At 41.5% G+C, this 19,693-nt stretch overlaps 1 protein-coding gene across 1 annotated transcript in view; it reads right to left on the bottom strand.

Annotated features, from left to right (window-relative positions):
* LOC124722738 (Down syndrome cell adhesion molecule-like protein Dscam2) overlaps positions 1–19,693 on the bottom strand; it is a 202,553-nt gene that overhangs the window by 46,903 nt on the left and 135,957 nt on the right. The window lies entirely within an intron of this gene.

The following is a 19,693-nucleotide window of genomic DNA, read 5'->3' as shown; positions in this document are numbered from 1 at the left end:
TCTCGCCTTCACATCGCAGATCAGCTGTATGCACTACTGCAACAAAAAAAACCAGCACACCTCTCATCGCTGGTTGGCACTACGCCATCTGTTTACTGGCCGTCTGTGGGCAGAGGTAGGGCTCATTCTGCCTCCATGCCATCTACACCACCAAGCAGTACTCATTCGATTTCTCCTCTTTCCACACCATATGCCCCAGATCAACGAGGACAAACCTCCTCCGCTGTCACAACCACCACCACCGCCACATCCAGCTCATCCATAATGTAGGTACCACAAGATTTTTGGGGATGAGGCCAAGAAGTGCAGATTACACTGCCAGCACCCAAATTCCGACTGCAGGATCTGAAAGATGCCGAGTACTGCGGGGAACTTCACAGGCGTCCTCACACATTGCACTCTGTCCACTTGTCCTCTGGTGGTCGTTTATATGTGACCAATATTTCGTTGCAGGTTGTTTTCCTAGTCGACACAGGTACTGGCATGTCCATCATACCTACATCATTGGTTCCTCCCATTTTTTCACCAACAAAGCCACTTCTACGTGCTGTCAACGAATCAACATTACAAACTGTCAGTTATGGTGCATCTATCTCCTTCTCTATGTTTCCCACGGACTTTTTACATCACCAACGTTGATGAACCAATTCTTGGTATGGATTACAAACTCTCTCTGAACATAGTCCAAGGTTCAGTGCTACTCCACCCTTCTGACACTCAGATACCGTGCTCAGGCACTTGTGCTCGTTGTTCTGTGTTCGTCGCAACATGTGATTTGGCTTGCGAGTGCTTCACCCTCGCAGACAAAATTGTGACCTGTGTCAATAATCTACTGTCAGAGTATGACACAGTGGTGCAACTCCATTGGCAAAACAATGAGTTGAAACAATGCATTGATCACACTTTCGACGAGCTCATCGTGGCTTGTACCTCGCTGCTGCCACTGCAATCCACAGTTCCTTCATCTGATCTACCTTCATCAGGAGACACCAGCATGGACATTCATCAGGTTAGTTGAAAAACATTCATTGCGTGTGATGATTCTCGTTCAGTGATCTCTGCACCCAGCACACACCTGCTACGTGCAGTGCCATGTGTTTCAAACAGTGCTCCAAATGACAGTCGCGTGCACCCTCTGAAAGGGCAGAGAAGCCTTAGCAAATTATATCCGCACACCATGTGAAAATGTGGAGCTAGAAAGAGGTCAATGGATAAAGTTCATTCATTGAAACTAACAAGGGCATCACAAACATTTGTGGCTGATATGGCTATGAAGACTTTCACGACGGAGTCCTTTCATAAAAAGTTCTCGGTTTACTTGCTGCGTCAAATTTGGATAAAATCTCGAGCTTTCAATGACTACCTCCATCATCTTCATCAGGGGTAAAACTGACTGTTGTGGACCGGTGAGGCTTCCACTTTTATAAGCAGTGGACGGCTTCTCATTGGCTGGATGACGTCACGGTGAAAACAGTGCATACGGAGGTGGCAATCTCTATGTCCATAGATTTTGTTTGCACCCTTTATCCAGTGTTGATTGCAGTACCATCCATTGCAACAGGTGAAGAACTGCAAGGAATGTAAGAAGTCTACCTCTGCACTCTTTCTGTATCAACTGTGCACTTGTATGCATTGCTGAGTGCATATCCGGAGTCTCTGTTGAAATTATTTTCACATAAAATAATTTCAACTGCTTCCCTGATGACAGAGTCCCAATAGTTTGAAACGTGAGCATGTATTCTTGTTTCATCAACAAACTATGCTCATCCACCACTGATTTTTGTAGATACCTGTATTTCAGGTGACGCTGATGTTCCACACAGCGATCGGCAACAGTTCTTATAGACTGGCCCACGTAATTTTTGCCACACTCACAAGAAATGTTGTAAATTCCTGGCACTCTCAGGCCGAGATTATCTTTCACAGTTGACAACGTTTCCTTAATCTTCCTGGATGGCCAGACGACTGGTCTGATTAACTGCCGGCTCAAGACTCTACCGATCTTGCTGGTCGTTGCACCACAAAATGGTAGCTGCGCAATGTGTTGGCCCTCTTGATCTGTTTGAACAGCATCCGTCCTAGGTTTCTTCACCAGAGTAGATCTGATATCACGTTCAGAATATCCATTTTTTTCTAAATACCATCGTCAGATGGTTAATCTCAGAGCCAAGATGATCCTTGTCTGAAATAGTCCTTGCTCTGTGTACCAAGGTATTCAGCATAGCTCTCTTCTAAGCTAGGTGGTGAAAACTATGTGCGTTTAGATATAAATCTGTATGTGCCAGTTTTCTGTACACAGAATGTCTGAGACGTCCATCTGATTTTTTCTCCACCAGCACATCTAAGAAGGGTAACTTCCCATCCTTCTCCACCAGCACATCTAAGAAGGGTAACTTCCCATCCTTCTCCACCTCCACTGTAAATATTATGTTCTGGTGTATACCATTCAAATGATCAACAAACTTCTGCAGTGCCTCATTGCCATATGGCCAGATTAAAAATGTATCTTTAGCATACCTGAAGAAGAAGGATGGACGTAAGGGAGCACTGTTCAACCCTCGTTCTTTGAAATCCTCCATGAAAATGTTAACTATGGCTGGTGACAGTGGCGAACCCATGGCTGTTCCATCAGTCATTTCATAATATTTTCCACTCTACAAAAATAGGTGGTCATCAAAGTGTGTCAAAATAACTTCAGTATTTCAGGATAGAAATGAGCAGCCAACAGTTTTAATGTATCTTCCACTGGTACCTTTGTAAACAAAGAGACCACATCTAGGCTGATCATGATGTCATTCGGACCTATTGTCATCTGCTTTATGATGTCAACAAACATTTTTGAGTTGTGATGGCTACAGTGGCCGAATATAAGTGCTAATAATTTGGTTAAGGATTTTGCCAACAGATATGTAGGAGACCCAATAGCACTAACAATAGGTCTCAATGGGACCCCATCCTTATGGACCTTGGGTAGACCGTAAAACCTGGGTGGCCTTGGTGCTCTTGGTCATAGGTTCTTGACTAGTTCTTCTGGGAGGTCAGAGTTCTTCAGTACCTCCCCTGTCTTCATGCTAAGTGCTGCTGTGGGATCCCGTTTAAGAATCTGGTACATAGTATCTTCCAATAATAGGGCCACTTTCTTATGATAATCGGTAGCATTCAGGATAACTGTGGCATTCCCTTTGTCGGGTGGTAGCACAACTAACTCTTCATCCTTCCCCAACAATTTCAATGCCAGTTTCTCCACTTTGCTTACATTGGAATTAGGAGGCTTGGCTGTTTCTAAAATCCGACTAGTGGCAAGCCTTGCCTCATCTGCTGCCTCTTCAGAAAGGTGCCGAACCGCTTGTTCTACTCCACTGGTAATCTCGGCCACTGGTAGCTTTTGTGGAGCTGGAGAAAAGTTCAGTCCCTTACTGAGAACTGACATGGTGGCGTCACCAATTTCTTTGTCAGAGAAGTTGATAACAGTGCGATGTGTGTCGCTGGACCCAGAAATTCCTTTTCCCCGGTTAAGGCACACAAATTTATCAGCCTGTTTTGCTGTAGTCTTGCTTAAATTAGCTTGATGATGTGCTGCCAAGGTCATGTCTACCCATTCTCAGTCACAAGGTGACAAAACTGTAGACAAAAACAGATGGCAACTATATAAGAAGCAAGTGTAGGCATCCAGTTCATACCTCGTATGGTGTATCCTCTCACTGACGATCGTATGACTTGTTGTCTACAAAATTCTATTCACTGCAGCAGCTCAGATGTGATGTTTGACAACTGCAAAATTTGGTACAACCTCCTTGTCACGACAATGTTGTAGAAAAGCCGAATTACTCAGCAGCTGTGACTGTTTCAAGCGCAGCTTCTCCAGCCGACGAAAGCTGCGCGCTACATCCTCCCCATAGAGTGGTAGCCACGCGATGTGTTGGTCCTCTTGATCTGTTTGAACAGCATATTTAGCATAGCTCTCTTCTGAGCTGGGTGGTGAAAACTACATGCATTTAGATATAAATCTGTATGCATCGGTTTTCTGTACACCGAATATCTGAGACGTCCATCTGATTTTCACTCGACTAGCACATCTAAGAAGGGTAGCTTCCAATCTTTCTCCACCTCCACTGTAAACCTTATGTTCTGATGTGTACCATTCAAATGATCAACAGCCAATGAGAAGCCGTCCACTGCTTATAAAAGCTGAAGCCTCACTGGTCCACGAAAGTCAGTTTTACCCCTGACGAAAATGATGGAGGTAGTCATTGAAAGCTCAGGATTTTATCCAAATTTGATGTGGCAAGTAAACTGAGAACTTTTTATGCATTTTTGGCTGAACCCTTGGTAGGTTCAATGCCTGTGACCATCCAGGTAGGCACAAATGTGACCCAACTCACTGAACATACCAATGAACCAGGTCTTCCTCAAAGATTTATTCTCCATGTGCAGTCAGCACAGGAAAGTTATGTAGCACCAAACATTGCTGGTAATAGCATCTCCCAGTGCACAAAATATTTCTGGCCTGGATATCTTTACCATAGTTGGTTTTTCAATGCAGGATAATGTTAGTCTGATATCAGACACTTTCAAAGCTCTGGATGACTTAATCAGAGAATTTTTTGGGTTATTTGCATCTGGCTTAGGCAAGGTACACTATGTGATCAAAAGGATCTGGACATCTGGCTGAAAATGACTTACAAGTTCATGGTGCCCCCCATCAGTAATGCTGGAATTCGATACGGTGTTGGCCCACCCTTAGCCTTGATGACAGCTTCCACTCTCACAGGCGTATGTTCAATCTGGTGCTGGAAGGTTGCTTGGGGAATGGTAGCCCATTCTTCATGGAGTGTTGCACTGAGGAGAGGTATCGATGTAACCATGCCAGTAAAGGCCGTGCATTATGAACAGGTTCTCGATCGTGTTGAAAAATGCAGTCTCTATCCCCAAATTGCTCTTCAATGGTGGGAAGCAAGAAGGTGCTTGAAACATCAATGTAGGTCTGTGCTGTGATTGTCCCATGCAAAACAACAAGGGGTGCAAGCCCCCTCCATGAGAAACGCAACCACACCATAACACCACCACCTCCGAATTTTACTGTTGCCACTCAACGCGTTGACAGATGATGTTCACTGGGCTTTCGCCATACCCACATTCTGCCATTGGAACACCATATTATGTACCATGATCTGTCACTCCCCACAATGTTTTCCACTGTTCAATTGTCCCATGTTTACGCTCCTTACACCAAACAAGGCATCGTTAGGCATTTACCGGCATGGTGTGTAGCTTATGAGCAGCTGCTCGACCATGAAATCCAAGTTTTCTCACCTCCTGCCTAACTGTCATAGCACTTGCAGTGGATCCTGATGCAGTTTGGAATTCCTGTGTGATAGTCTGGATAGATGTCTGCCTATTACACATTACGAACTTCTTCAACTGTTGGCGGTCTCTACCAGTCAACAGACGAGGTCTCCCTGTAGGCTTTTGTGTTGTATGTGTCCCTTCACATTTCCACTTCACTACCACTTCAAAAACAATGGACCTATGGATCTTTAGGAGTGTGGAAATCTCGCATACAGACATATGACACTAGTGACACCCAATCACCTGACCATGTTCAAAGTCCGTGAGTTCCGCAGAGTGTCCCATTCTGCTCTCTCACAATGTCTAATGACTACTGAGGTCGCTGATATGGAATATATGGCAGTAGGTGGCAGCACAAATGCACTTAATATGACAAACGTATGTTTCCGACAGGTGTTCGGATACTTTTGATCACATAGTGTACATTCATTTGAAGCGCATATACAATTGTTCCCCTCCGTTTGGCCATGCTTTATTTATTTTATGGTAGTTTGCCCAGTGCCACACTTGTTTAAGGAGGAAGCAAAGGGTGAACTAGACCGACTGAAGGAGTTAGATGTTATTGAACAAGTAGCTGCTAGTCCACGGGCCACACCACTAGTCATAATTCACAAAAGTAATGGCAGACTAGGCCTCTTAGATGATTTCAAGACCACAGTGAACTTACAGTTAGTTGTGGACTCCTATCCATTGCAACAGCCAGAGGACTTGTTTGCCAGACTGAAAGCTTATACCTGCTTTTCTCACTTAGACTTATCAGATGCTTATCAGCAATTGCCCTTGATGATGAGTCACAAATTTATTTGTAATTAACATGCCTTTTCATTTATACAAATACAGTCAATTGCCATTAGGAATTACCTGGGTTCAGGCAATATTTCATCATTTCTTGAACAGGTAGTTCTTCTGGATCCTTTTTTGCACCCTCTACACTGGTGACAGAGCTTTAGGAGCAAACATTCAATAACACATTCAGAACCTGTGAACTTTTTTCACCATTGTTCAGCAGACAGGTTTAAAATGTAATCTTACATTGAAATAGAAGTCCTAGCAACCTTTTTAGCAATGAAAAGTTCCATGTTTATCTTTATGGTGCAAAATTCATCTTACTTACACAACCATTAAACTTGAATTCCACTTTTGGCCCAAAAGCCATGCTGCCTGAGATAACAGTTCAAAGACTGCAGTGATGTACATTACTATTAAATCAGTACCATTACCAAATCATGTACCAGCCAACATGTTAATGCTAAAATGTTATCTAGGGTGCCATTGGAGTTAATCCCAATTTTGACTATCAAGGAGTCACTTGCTTTCAATTTGACAAAAAATTCATTCAATTGGTGCAAGATTTCTTGGTCATTGCATCATGGGTCCCCACTTTTACAGCGAATTATCCACTTCAGTCCCCACAATGCTGTATGTTAAACGGGGGCCAGAACAATTGCGCATTATGACTGATCCAACGTTGCTGGCATTCTTCACTGTCTGCCACCACTTGCAGAAAAAGGTCATGGAATGGTCATGCTGCCACTGCTCTACCCCCACATTCTTCAGTTTCTTCACCAAAGCCATTAGGGAGTTGCCAGAATGATGCCATTAGCCTGCCAACATGCCTACACTCAGGGTTGACAGCCACACACCTTGCTGCATGTCTTCAGAACAGCATCCCACCTGCCTGCTGAGCAACACAGCAGGTGGATATGTAGAGAAGCTCCAGTCTTGACCCAAACCTTTGGTTAAAAAGACCCAGGTTAGCAGGAAAAGATTATCTCACAAATTCATGAGCAGCACCTCTTCACTGCTGAGTCAGAATAGAACTTGGAGACACAATCAAAATCAGCTCAGGCCCCAAATGACCAGGACTTGCATGCTGAATCCACTGCTGACTCTTGGGCTTCAGCAACTGTCACCTTTATCATCAGCAGTCCTGCAGCCACCTCTGCTAGCCTGTTACAAGTCCTGGCCAAGACCACTCACAGCCTCTACACAGCCACTGCTGTCTCACATCTCACCAGAAGCATCATCACTCTTGGGCACTTGTGAAGGTTGACATCACACTGCCTGTATACAGACATTATTTGAATACATAAATAATTAAAAAACTTTTATTTGTAAATAAATTATTTACAGATAAAGGGGCATTGTGATCACTTTGCATAGGAGTAATTATTTGTCATTCATTAATAATTGCTTAATAATGAACAACAGGAGATTGCAAACATATTTTCTATGTTTATTTCTCAATCAACACTGATTCATATATAACCAGTGTTTGTTCCTGAGGAACAGTGAGTTTTCTGTTTCAGAAATACTTAAATGATGTTCATTGTAAGTGTTAGAGAAATGTCCCTTCAGTGACACTGTAATTATCACAGGTCACAATATCCAATACCCAGCACACTTTTGAAGCACTGAACATACACTAAATTTGTGCACCTCAAGTGAAAGCTAATTACTTTTATCAGAACCCTGATGAAAATGGAGAATACATAGCATTATCTGGAGTGTGTCACAAAACTATACACAAATATAATGCTTTATAGAAAGCTACTGGATCTCCAAAGTTATTTAAAATAACTGAAAGTAGGACTAACTCTGATTAGGCCTGGTGTTGAATGGCAGAATACTTTTTAGAATGCAGTGAAACAAAATTATTTGATGTAGAATAAGTGATCCAGTTACATAGGTTTGAAAAATTTCATAAGAGACACTGAGTTCAAATACATGAAAGAGTTTGTAACTTGTTTGGCAGCTATTGCTGAAGTACTGGATATACAAAAAGGTGAGAAAAAAGTATTATGGACTTTTAGTTCCATGCTTGACAGCTGTACTAAAAATGATGCAAAAATTGGAAGATAGTCTCTTAAATATTGCAGCACATTGGCAACTTCCTACTGAGAAAGTGTTGAGAGACAATTTGAAAATTGTTTTGCCTTTATGCGCTAAGGGAAGAACATGCAGCTAATGCAGTACTGCCTTACCAGCATGTGCATGGTCCATCTGCATTGCTTTCTATGATCAAGGGAGACTTAACAACAAATCACAGGTATACAGTAGTCACAAAAATGTCACAGAAATTGTATGTCGAGTCTGAAAATGAAGTTGTGACAGGAAAACAAAATGTACATTTTTTATTCTGAATTAGATTTTGTAGGTGAAACTGACAAAAAACCATAACAAAGTTCTTTACAAAAACTAGAGCAGTGTTGATGAGTTCTCAAGAGAAGATAGTGATCTTAACGTCTTAGATTGTTATCCTGAAATGAAGGAGATTTTTTAGAAAATATAACATGCCATTGCCTTCTTCAACATCTGTATAATATGTTTCTTGATGTGGCACAATGGGAAATCATCCAAAGCCAAATAAACTGTCTGATGAAATATTTGAAAAACAAATTGTTCTGAAAAGTAACATAAAAGAAGCATCAAGTTCATCTGTGTTATAAATGACAGAGAACAAGAGCAATTAATATTCATGGATTTGAAAATTACCTTTTATTCACAAATAACAAACAAGTACTTTCAGTCAAGCAAATTAACACTCACCTGAATAAATATTTTTATTTGTTATTTATGAAAAATGAATATTAATTTTTATCTGTATTTGTTATTCAGAAAAAAATTACCCAATTCTGTCTGCTGTGTGGATACCACTAGATCTGTTGTCTGCTATATCTCTTCTGTGAAAAATGCAAGTGCAGACACAATTGAGTCACTACCAGTCTTAATGATGCTGCAATCTACAACAGGCTGCCCCAGTCATGCTTATATGCCTTCAATCCTGCCTGCCTTTAGTCATCGATCTTGGACTTTTACATGCTGTTATTTTGGACTTCTGCTTTGGATTGTGATTTGGACTTAGTTTTCAAGCAGCTGACTTGTTTGGTAGTTATTGTGTGCTCCCAAGTGGATGGTCTAATTTTGTTTATTCTCCTAGCAGAGACTAGTCCTATGCTATTGTCACTGTGCATTTATTGAGTTCAATAAATTTGGATTGCAATGATGTAACAATTAATATAGTCCAAGCTTATTTTTTTGTGTATGCTTGCTTTAAAGTGTAAGAAATCTGAAGTCTGTGACTGATCACACGCAGAGTAAAAGTTTTTGTCATAACCAGTCACAGCATCAGTCTTCATTCTTCCTCATATAGTGTCACAGAGACATTTTCACCAATATGTTAACCCTGAGTAATTTTATGCTCTTATTCCCATTTTACAAACAAAGGAATCAAAAATAGTGCACAGTCTTTAATCTGGATTTGCTTCTCCCATTATAACTTCATCTCTCAAGTAAATTTTTGCCTCCTTTATTTAAATAAACATGTACCTCAAAAGTTATGTGCTACAGTAAGCTCTCATTCACATCATGGGGCAGAATCTTCATGTAGGCATTCTTGCTGCAGGCAGTCATATCAGTCTGTATGCACGGTATGCATTCTGTTATTAAATTAACTGATCCCAGGTATGTCTTATTCATGAGGTAAAAGTTTAAATACCAAAACGTGAAAGGTGCTGAAAACTGACACACAGTTTACACAGGTACTGATAAAAGTGAAGTGAACTTTGTGCCTAATTTTGATATAAAGTTAGAGACTGAAGTAAGGCTCACACATATCATCACCAATTTCTCATGATAATTACAGTAATCATGTGTAAAATACTTCTATCCATACAAGAATTAAATAGGAAAAATAGTAAATTCATTACTCATATTAGATACGATTTAAAAAACCAAAGAACTTGAAAGTGGCTCAGAGGGTAGAATATCAGTCAGAGATCAATAGAAACATGTCATACACAAGCCTGAAAGAGAGGAGTAAGCATATGGTAAAATGCAGATGGGGAAGGAAGACAAAATAACCAAATAAATAGAAAGAAAAATGGAAATAGATGATAAAAGAATGAATATGAACACCGAAAAAATTGGCATACATCAAGGCTATGAGCACAGTGGGAACCAAGTGCATGCCATGGAATGATTTCTCATTGCCAAGATTTTGAGGAAGTTATATTAAGAGGGAGAATTATGGCAACCATTGTGGCAAAATAAGCACCAAGGCATGACTAGTGTCTTGCACTGGATGCTTTGGATTAGAGTAATGCATTTTGCCAGCATTAATTTTCTGTTGTACCAATTCATCAAATTTTAGTCAAGCTTGGTGAGCAGATTTTCTTTGTCTATATTACATAAATTTTCACTTTAAAAATCATTTTTAGAGCAAATAGAAATGACTTTAGGATGGCCTTGAATAAATTGCAAATGCCAAAACTTACAATCAGTAATGCTCATAGTGATGTGGATGTGATACAACTACTTTCAATGTAACACAGTGTAGCCATTACAGCACACTGATTATATTATAACTCAGCCCTTCCACTTTACTACACTGCTTCTGTAACTTTTAGTTGGGCCAGCTTTTGAGGTGGTGCCACTGTGCTGTGGCACCATTTGCATGAAAAACAGAGAAATCTATATGAATTGTGCATAAAACATTGTTTCGGAGTTTTTATTTTCTGATTTGAATAGGTGTGTTTTGCCACGTGTGCTCTCATGGTAGTCTTCTGAAGCTTGGAGCATACAGCAGATTGGCACCATCTGCCCTCATAAACACTGTGTGAAAGCCATGTAGGCTTTCACGGCCGGTGTCTTTATCAGTAAACTCTTCTGGGCTAAGTTGCCGTGGTCGATCTGTAGAACTTCTTCTCCCTGACGTTTCATTCTCAACTACGGAGAACATCTTCCGAGGTGAATCGACGACTGACTGCTAGGAGCTGGGGCCGCCGCTTATATAGAGATCGTAGGGGGTGCCACCACATGTCATGTGGCGTCGATGTGCAGCTATCTCTGGCTACCGTCTGTTCTCTCGATTGCAGGCAATCGATTGTCACGTGATTGATGCAACGTCGACCACCATATCTTATCCAATTTTAATCCTTCTTCTTTACGATTAAAATTGTATTGATGTTTGTGGATTTCAATTGCCTCTCTATACAATTAAATATCATATAAATAGCTATATATAATTTGAATATAATTATGCCCTTTGATTTTGAAACTAACAGGCATTATTTCAGTATTGGTATATTTCACAATAGTGGTTGTATTGCTACAGAACAAAAAAACTAACGTATTCACCACCTGTTGAGCATCTGTTTTCCAAACAACACTGTCGTATTTATGTTTATACTCATTTGTGTAATGCAGTTCTGTACAAATACATTGTAGTTATTGTGAGGTCAGGTAATTGACCATATATAGCTGTGTGCATGGTGTTATCTGTAAGAGAAAATTCAGCTGACTGTGAAATTAACAAACATGGACGAAATAAATGAATTATTAAAAATGCCATTTAGTGACAGGACTCACAATGAAAAAATTCAGATAAAAACACTATGTAGGCCACTCTCGTATCTGAATCTGCAGCAGCAAACAAAAAAATCAATGCCATAAGTTCAATCGAGAAATTTTACAAAAGAACAAATAGATTTGTGGCTGTGAAGAAAGCAACACTTTGTTTTCCTTGTGTGTTATTTGGGGGACATGTTCATTGGCATAAGAGCGGTATAATTGATATTGGGCATATATGGTCTAAAATGAAAGTATATGAAATGCCAAGGCCTTACATGAATATTGTGCTTAGTCTTTCATTTCTAGGCAAATCCAACATTCAGCAGAAATTAGATTTGCAATATCGAGAAACAATTGACAGCTGTGACAAATGAGTAGAAAAGAATAGATATACATTGAATTTAATTGTAAACGGTATATGGTTCTGTGGTGGTTGGTTGGTTTAAAGGTGGGAGAAGGGACCGAACTACGAGGTCATTGGACCCTTGTTCCTAATAAAACAATGCCACAAGTGTGAGAATAAAACGGATGAAACATATAACACAAAACGGAAAGAAAGGAAAAGCCACAAGAATGAAGGGAAGGCAACAAACACTAAAAGGAACAAAATAGGACAAGAAAACAACAGAGAGACACTGAAAACAGAAGAGAATAAAAATGAAAGCAGATTACAGTGACTGGCCAACCATGAGAACAAAAAGGGAAAGACAGCCACTCTGCAACACATTAAAACCTCCACCCTAAAAGCACTAGGATGGAGGAAACAGAGGGGCAAAGGACGTGCACTAAAATCTACATAGAAGTATAAAACCCACTCTCACAGATAAAACGTACAACTAAAGCTGCTGTGGAGGCATTTTCACCCAATACTGAAGGAAGGGTGCTGGGAAAGTTAAAAGTCTGCCACAGAGTGGCTAAAAGTGGGCAGTCCAGCAAGAGGTAGACGACTGTCATTTGGGAGCCACAGCGACACTGAGGTGGGTCCTCGCGACGGAGTAGGCAACCATGCATTAGCCACATATGGCCAATGCGGCACCGGCAGAGGACAACTGATTCCCTGCGAGAGGCCTGCATGGTTTCCATGTCTGCTGTTTGGCAAGCCTGTCGGCAAGTTCGTTGCCAGGGATTCTGACATGTCCTGGAGTCCACAAAAACACCAAGGGCATAGATGGACTCATTAATGGACGCTACCAGGGTGGCAAGGGTAACACTGGTCGATAGCTTGTAGGTTGCTCAATGAGTCAGTACAGAGGAGAAGTGACTCGCCAGAGCATGAGCAATTGTACTCAAGAGTACGAGATATGGCTGCCAGCTCTGCAGTGAAAACACTGCAGCCATTTGGCAAGGAGTGCTGCATAATATGCCCTCCATGAACATATGCGAATCCTAAGTGATCATCAGCCATTGAGCCGTCAGTGTAAACCACTTCAGAGCCCCCGGAACACATCAAGAATCGAGAGGAAGTGACAGTGGAGAGTGGTGGGGTTAACGGAGTCCTTAGGGCCATGCATAAGGTCCAGATATAGCTGCGCCAGAGGTGTACACCATGGAGGCATACGTGAACAGACTGCAACTAGAGGTGGTCAAGGGAATGACTCCAGTTCAGAGAGAAGGGACTGCACGCGAACCACAATCGTTAGCACTGATCCAGGCCACTGATGCGGAAGGTAGACTGCTGTGGGCAGGAAAAGGAGATGATTATTCGGATGCTCAGGGGAACTATGAATGTGTGCTGCATAACTGGTGAGAAGTTGCGTATGTCTGATCTGTAGTGGAGGGCCACCAGCCTCCACCAGTACGCTCATCACTGGACTCATCCTAAAAGCTCCTGTCGCTAATCGAACCTCACAGTGGTGCACATGGTCGAGTAAATGCAATGCTGAAGGCGCTGCTGAACCATAAACCACACTCCCACAGTCAATTCAGGATTGGACAAGGGCTCTGTAGAGCTGCAGCAGGGTGCAGCGATCTGCACCCCAATTGGTGTTGCTCAAGCAACAGGGGGCATTGAGGTGCTGCCAGCAATTGTGCTTAAGCTGACGAAGATGAGGGAGACAAGTCAATTGAGTGTCGAAAACCAGTCCTAGGAATTGATATATCTCCACTACAGTGAGTGGATCGCCATTAAGGTAAAGTGTGGGTTCTGGATGAATGGTATGATGCTGACAGAAGTGCATGACACACGACTTTGTGGCTGAAAACTGGAAGCCGTGGGCTAGAGCCCGTGACTGCGCCTTGTGGATGGCTCGCTGGAGAGGCCGCTCAGCAACAACAGTACTGGAGCAGCAGTATGAAATGCAGGAGTCATCTGCATACAGAGAAGCTGAGGCGGAGGGCCCAACAGCTGCTGCTAGATCGTTAATGGCCACTAAAAATAGAGATAAACTAAATACAGAGCCCTGCGGGACTCCATTCTCCTGGATATGGATGGAACTATGGGAGTCACCAACTTGGACACAGAAAGTACGGAGCAACAGGAACTTTTGGATAAAAATCGGGAGTGGTCCCCGGAGACCCCACTCATACAATGTGGCAAGCATATGGTGTTGCCAAGTCATGTCGTATGCTTTACGTAAGTCGAAAAAGACGGCAATCAGATGTTGCCGTCTGGAGAAGGCTGTTCGGATGGCAGACTCGATGGACACAAATTATCAGTGGTAGAGTGACCCTGGCGGACGCTGCCCTGAGATGGAACCGGCAAGCCACGTGACTCCAGGACCCGACCCAACCGCCGACATACTATACGTTCCAGCAGCTTACAAAGAACATTGGTGAGGCTGATGGGCCAATAGCTATCCACTTCAAGCGGGTTTTTACCGGGTTTGAGCACCTGAATGATGGTGCTCTCCCACCATTGCGATGGAAAGATGCCATCGCACCAGATCAGGTTGAAGATGACAAGAAGATGTTGCTTTTAGTCACATGAGAGATGTTTAATCATCTGGCTGTGGATGCAAGGGCACTGAGGAGCTCCCACACTGTAAATGAGGCATTATAGGATTCACTGTAGCGTGTAGTGAAGGAGAGGACGTTTCCTTCCAGCAGCTGTTTGAGTGTGTGAAAGGCTGGTGGGTAATTCTCCGACACAGAGGCTCGAGCGAAGTGCTCAGCAACATACAAGGTACCGGGGCAAATAAGATCCGCTGCCATCCTTAGCCTGACGTTCCTCCCATGGTGTGGCCAGGAAGGGGAACAATTTGGGGTCATACTTTTGTGCATTGAATTGAGCTCATTATCGCTTAGAGACCGCTGGTGTTTTACCACCAGCAAGAGATGATGGACTACACTTTATCGTGTGTCATCCACCCTGATGCCACCCACTCCGACCAGGGGTCCTCCCCACGGGCGCCACCCAGCCGCAGCAAAGGCCACCTGGCAGGATGGCCATTGTCAGGAGTCCCGATGCCCCTGGGTGATAGGCACCTACTCCTTGGCATATGTGGGGAGTTAATGGCGCAGGCATCAGCAGAGCGATCCCTGTGTGGTCAGGGGGCTACAACCAAAAGGGTTCATGATGGCCCCACCACAACGGACTGGCTACCATGCTGGATATCAGGTGCAAAGATGTCCATGGTCATCTTTGATGCAGAAATCAACACTGCATAGTGCATGGTGGAAAACACACCTAAGAAGGTGTCCTTGCCCAAGAGATGGAGAATGGGCAGGACTGCAATGCGACGACGAGAAAGTGGACTAAAGATCTCAATGCACGATGGACATGATGCACCTTCTGCAGTGCCCTTCCCCAATTGGCTCGCTCTTCGGGAAAATTTTGAAGAATGGAGGTCAAACCCTACAGGGGACTATCGCATAAAGGCCAAAATGTGTGAAACTCCTTTTAATCACCTCATGTGACAGGCAGGAATACCTTGGACCTATTGTAACCCCCAGACCCACAGGGAGGGTGGTTCTGTGGTGCTTTGGAACTAGCTCTCTAGGGCTCACGACGAATCTGATGCCTCTTAAAATAATGGGGGTTTTTGTGAGCTAATTCAGTTCAGCACAGAATTGGATAAAGACCTCCAGTTTGTCTCAGTCACGCATCAGTGTTCAAAGGCATTTCCAAGACTGTTCTGAATAAATTACTGCAGTGCATTTTACAAGTGTACCATGATGAAGTTCGTAAGGAAATAAAACACGCCAATTAGTTTGCAATAATTGTGGATGAAACCGCAGATGTGTCTTGTGAATTTGAAATGGTTATTGTTTTGCGTTATGTTTTTGAGGGAAAAGCCATTGAAAGGTTTTTGAACATTGTTAATCCAGAAAGTCAGAATGCTCATACTATAACTGAGAGTAGTCTGAAAGAAAGGGAACCATTAATAGGTGATGATCAATCAAAACTAATAGCTCAGAGTTATGACAGTGCAAACATTATGAGTGGAAAGTCAAATGGAATTCAGAAATTAATTTAAGACAAATACCCAAATGTACATCAGTTCAACCTTATTATGTCTATGTCAGCTTCTGTTAATCGCAAAGCCCACATCTTTTTTGCACATCTTTCAGGTATTTCTTCTATCATTTCTAACCCACCACAGGCATCCAAAAGTGTTTCATACATTATTCAAATAAGCTTGCCCCGTGTGTGTGTCACGAGATGGAATTACCATTTGCAAGTAGTAAAACAGGGAAAATCTTATTACTGTTATGGAAGACACTGAAGCAAGTGAGAGCATAAAACTATCTTCTGCTACTGAAAAAGCTGGTTCATACAAATGAAGACTGCAAGATAATGAATTCATTTTCTGGCTATCATTTTTCTATAAGATAATGCCTCATGCAGACATACTTTTTAATGAGCTTCAGAAGAAGATAACCGAACTGACCAAAGCAAAACAAGACATCCAGAACTTTCAAGCGATAATGCAAAACATCAGAGATGACATTGACTCCATCCTTAATGACATTAGTTTTGAAAATGACAAAACGATGCCTGCCAAGAAGCCACAGATTCTTGATGGGCATAAAAAAAGAGATACTTTGGAAGTGTGCGATGCCATCCTTTCTGAAATAAAATTACATTTTCATTTTAACCCTTTGTTTCCTGACATAAGAAAAAATTTACTTTTTAACATTTTCTTTGCAGAATTTATGCTATTGTGGCCTCAAATGACGGTAGGATTTTTTGTAAAATTTTATCTTATTTTTCACAACTTTTTTCTCTCCTGGTACTCAGAAGTACCATCAGACTCCGTGGACAGAATCACAATATGCTCAGAAAAATGAGCCAATTTTTATAACTAGTACTTTATTCCACATAAACATTAAATATTTTTACATTAGAAAATTAATTAACAGAAATATGATACGATATTTCTGAATTTTTTTTTAAATTTCGCATAAATTTATTCTAGAGCAACTTCACAATACATAGTAACTTAGCTATACATATCACATATTTCGTGTTAGTGATACCTCATGAAATTGTAGGAAAGAGTTCTTTTTCTCATTGGAGCACAAATACACTTTACATGTACTACATTGTGAATGTGGTCTCGACTGAATTTTATTTTTCGCACACATTTCGCATCGTCCTCTTTTACAACTGAACACTGCAAAATGGTTTTCTCGGTTGCCAAGATGTACATTCTTCGGAACAGAAAAGTTATCCTTCCTTCTCTTTGGGGGAGTTATTTCATCTTTACCAGAGTTTCTCTTTTTGAGATTTGGCACTTGCTGTTCATTCATTAGCCCTAGTGCCACAGCACTCCTGAATTCCAGCAGTGGCAGTGCCCCATGTAGATCACTGAATATGACGTAAGCATTGACAAAAGCAATTTCTATTGCTCCCCAGAAGAGACGGTGCCACCATTTCTTTGATCGCCTGTCAAGACCATAAGTTGAACGTAATCTGTCTTAATGATCCACACCACCCATGTGTTTATTGTAATCACATACAATAACCAGTCGTGGTATAGTCATACTAGTTCCATCTTTCTGTTTTCTTGTCACTACGCTCTGTTCAGTGCCATGGAAGTTTGACGCAAAATACACTACTTTATTTTCCCTCCATTGAAATACTGTTAGGTCTAAAGATGACTCTCTGTGATTTGATTCCCCACGGTTTAGACATTTTTCTTTAGGTAAATTCCCTGGAAAACCTTTCCTGTTTGTTCTAAAAAGTGAACAGAACAACTAGTGAGAGGTAACGCATTGTTGCTACAATAAAGTGTTCGCACAACCTGACGGTACTGATAAGTCCGCCTTATATTTTCCACTTTATCTCATTCACTTGTAACGTAATGCTTCAAACTATTATAAAAAAACAAAGAAGGTAAGAACTTACAATGGAAAACTCAATGGAAGTTTCAATAAATTGCACACAAACTCAGGTAACACCATTGAAACAAGCACATACAATCTTCTGTTTTCACAGCAGCGCGCAAAAAACAATTTCAAGCTCTGACCGCCAGAGAGGTCTATATATTGCACAATAGCATCTATGAAACAGTAGAGCAGAGTTACTGTTATGTACTGACGGGCTCTCAGATCACGAAACTGCACCACGAGAAAATAATGAGAGTCAAAACTTACTGGTACTTTTATGTACCGTCAGGCAACTGGATACCTCAATGCAGCCAACTTATTTGATGTAAATCAGTTTGAAAAATATAACACAAATTTTGCAGGCAAATACCCTGAAATTACAGACACACATACATACCTGGAAAAAAGAAAGTTGAAGGGTGAGCTTCAAGTCTTTTATGCTATGCCTGAGTTGTGAGCAGTTTCTGGTGCAGTTCCATTTCTTACACTGATTCTAGAGAACAAACTTTGCGCCACACTTGATGAGACTAGTTTTGAAACTGCTAATCACAATGCCTATCTTGACATCAGAAGCTGAGCGGTGCTTTTCAATGCTCAAGACAATTAAAACATTCCTATGAAACACCATGAAAGAAGAACAACTGAGTGCATTAGGGATGGTATCCTGTGAAAGGTCATTCATGTGTAAAATTGAAGATTTCAATTTTGGAGTGACAGATTTATTTGCTAACATGAAGAAGTGATGAATTGGTTTCCAATACCATTCTTGCTAATTATTTTGAAGCCATCTTCCCAAAGTCATGGAGTTGCTGCTTTTGGTGAGGACAATGCTTTTAGTTTAAAATGTTCATAATTTTATTAAATTTCACATCCAAAATTCAGACTATAAGTTGTAGCAGACACTTTTCTGGCAGTCAGCCGTGAACACAAAACAAACAAGGAGTGATGGATGTAAAGGGGAGAAGAGCAAAGTGGGGTCACAAGCCTCGTCTCCCTCTCACAGAGTTGGCAGCCTACATCCATGTTCTGTGCTCCTGGGAAGGCAGAACCAATGTAATAATGGACATATTGATCATTGATTCTGTCTTGTGTTGTGAGAGTCATATTCAAACTCTCTGACAGAGCAAGATTGCCCTCTGCACTTATTTCAAAATAAGAAATGGGAACAACCAGCAAGCACAACTCAGAGCAAAGTGGAGCATATAAATCATTCGGTAATGGCTAAAGCACAATAATTATCTGAGGTTGGCAGTGTCATTAATGTGGTGGTTCAGGCCCGATCTCCAGTGGTATCCATAAGCAACCATACATCAAAACACCTCCCACTTACGACTGCCACATAAAAGAGACCGCACATACTCTGTGAGCAGTAAAAAAGTGTGCTGTGCACACGCATCCATTTGTGTGTGATCGATGTGATCGAGAGATTTTCAGCATTAGTGTTATGTTTTATATCTCGTGCAGACATGCAAAAAAGATGGCTAAAGCAGCCCCCCCTTTCTCTCTCTCTCTCTCTCTCTCTCTCTCTCTCTATCTATCTCTCTGTTATACAAAGCTTTGCTATCATGTTCTCCAGGAACATATCAAACTCTTACTGTGCGTAAGAAGGATGCTATTGTAATAAGTGTTTATTTCTGTTTCCCTAAACGTTTTGTTTGATACAATATCTTATGAAATATATGAATCACAACCAAAATTCTGTAATATTTTCAACGCTACCATA

This window comes from Schistocerca piceifrons, chromosome X, assembly GCF_021461385.2.
Source record: "Schistocerca piceifrons isolate TAMUIC-IGC-003096 chromosome X, iqSchPice1.1, whole genome shotgun sequence".
In the NCBI taxonomy this organism is placed as follows: Eukaryota; Metazoa; Arthropoda; class Insecta; order Orthoptera; family Acrididae; genus Schistocerca; species Schistocerca piceifrons.
This window is presented reverse-complemented; position numbering and strand designations above follow the sequence as displayed.